At 37.6% G+C, this 2,502-nt stretch overlaps 1 protein-coding gene across 1 annotated transcript in view; it reads right to left on the bottom strand.

Moving 5' to 3' along the window:
- Positions 1-2,502, bottom strand: part of RtcB (RtcB RNA ligase) — a 208,235-nt gene that overhangs the window by 64,531 nt on the left and 141,202 nt on the right. The gene's annotated exons all lie outside the window — the stretch shown is intronic.

Below are 2,502 nucleotides of genomic sequence, written 5' to 3'. Positions count from 1 at the left end.
TTAAAAACCTTTCATACATCATTTGATAAATCGGACGTTAAAATTAATCTTTAAAATCTTTGAAAAATTTGTAATCGCTTAACATTTAAGGAGGAAGTTACACTGCAAGTTCAAATAATATTACGATTTGGAGGGGTACAATCTACGGTCTCCTAAGTACTCACGCAGTTTCGGGACATTGATAGTAATCAAGGAAGACTTGGATAAGGACCATAAAGGTGGACAATGAATAAACAAGATCGATTTTTTTGGCTTAAAGCTTTACGAAGTCGATTCGTTACAAGCACTGGGCTGTAGTAGAAGTTTTCTTGTCGATATGACTTTCGCATCAGGCAAGATACAGTGAGAAGAAGGTTAACAGAAAGAATGTTACTCCCTATAGGTCTGCAAGCGGTCCCCTATTGACCGTATGTGGAAGACGGCGTCTTTAATTTCCTCGAGAGCACCAAGATTGGGGACTCCGTCAATGGGGCAATGTCCTCTTTGCGGATGAGTTTGCGATTTTGCCTCTTTAGTGATGATCGTCGTAGTAGAGTATATCGACGTCCTGGAGAGCGATACACTCAGTGCAACATTGTCGTAACTATGAGCTATACAGGTGGATTTGTTGTGATATGAGGAGGCATTAGTTTGGAAGCTCGTCTGGAGTTAGTCGTCCTTCAGAACGGTGGTTTGACAGCTCACCAATACATAAGAGATATTTTAGAACTCCATATAGGGCCATATGCCCCATTTATCGGTGAAATGTTTTTATTGATGTACGATAACGCGCGTCTACATGTGATATAAGTAGCACAAAATTACCTCCAAGATATGGAAATTCAAACGTTGCTTTGACCAGCAAGAAGCCCTGATTTGAATTCCATTGAACATTTAAGGGACAATATGGGTCGGCAAGTTAGAGTTTTGCAGGTTTCCCCTTGGGACTTAAACGATTGAGGATCACGGAAGTATGAGACCAAATTAGTCAAGTTGATATTAGAAACTTAATTTCAAATATGTCAAAAAGAAGTGAAGTAGTAATCAGAGCAAGAAGGGGCAATATACGGTATATATACGGTTCATTTGTTTGCACAAATTAAGGATTAAAAATTATGTAATTTTGATTCCTTAATTTTGAGTATTTATTTAAGTATATCGTTTACTGATGCCGTTAAGTTAAATTTTTTGAAAATCGCGGTCGTACTACATTAGTAGAAAAAAATGTTTTTCTCTAAAATGATAAAAATAAAAATGCGTAAAAATTAAAAATATGCATTAATTTTGCGGTGCAAATTTGATAATAAATGAATGACACTAAGGAAAATTCTCAAATAACGTATGTTAAGCTCATGTAAAGTTGCCAAAAATCATGCCCTCTTGAATGCATATTTATTGATTTTTGATAAAACGTTAAGTCTGATTCAACGCATCTATCAAACACAGGCTAGCCACGCATTGATTCCCAATTCTAAAGCTCTAACAGCTTCGCATATCTCATGTTGACTTATTTTCCAGCTTGAACATTCACAATTTCCTTATTTATGGCTGCATTAATGTATATCTTCATTTGATCACTTCAAGTAGAATTTCAGAGACATGTTTTTATTTAATTGAAACAATGACATTTTTACTTCATCCTCTGAAGCTGATCGTGATAGAGATGGCCTATTCCTCTATAAGCGCTCAAAGACCACCAAAGAATCAATTTCAGTTCCACTGGCCTATATAATAAAAGCAAAATATTCAAAGGCAGGTGGTCCTCATCACCGAGCCTGCCTTTTGTTTATGTAATGTGGCTTTTTTGGCATACTTCCATCTCAGAGAACGCGAGCCTCAGATTTAGCAACCGTCCCATGAAATTAAGTGATTAAGCTTTCAGTGGCGCGAGATACGACCACACAGAGTGCTCATTGATCATTTATGGAGGAATGTGTCTACTGGTCACTCACGGAAATCAATGGTTTTTGCCCTTAATGAAGACCGAACCTAAAACCCAACAATTTACCCAAATTATACTTTAGTTCCATGACGTGACGCGACGTTTGAGCGTAATCAAGCTTGAGGACAAATTAAGGAATTATGGGTGTTTACAACGTAATGATGGGGGCTGCAGAAACTCGAAGTTTGGGTGGCCATGTGGGTCCGCGCTATTAAGTGCTTAAGAAGAGTTTTATTTAATTTCGGCCTAATGTTTAGTTGTGAAGGTCAGCAATTAAACAGGCATTAAAACCAGTTTGCTCGTCAGCAAGGTATAGTATTCAGAATCCGGGGCTCTATTGCTGATGCACCACTCTCTAGATATTTTCTGTTAATTTGACTGTAGGTACTAACTCGGCTTCCTTTTGAACTCATGAAAGGCAATAACCTGGCACTAATTAATTACACAATTTAGAATGCGACAAATAAGTCTGCGTGAAAATTGACGAGGCAAACAGGCAGACGTACATAAGTTGTTTAGTGTTGTTGTGTTAATTAAAGTCATGCTTCGGCTTTGATGTTGTTCCCTATCAGCAATCAAAG

The sequence above is a fragment of the Euwallacea similis genome, chromosome 14, assembly GCF_039881205.1.
Source record: "Euwallacea similis isolate ESF13 chromosome 14, ESF131.1, whole genome shotgun sequence".
In the NCBI taxonomy this organism is placed as follows: domain Eukaryota; kingdom Metazoa; phylum Arthropoda; class Insecta; order Coleoptera; family Curculionidae; genus Euwallacea; species Euwallacea similis.
This window is presented reverse-complemented; position numbering and strand designations above follow the sequence as displayed.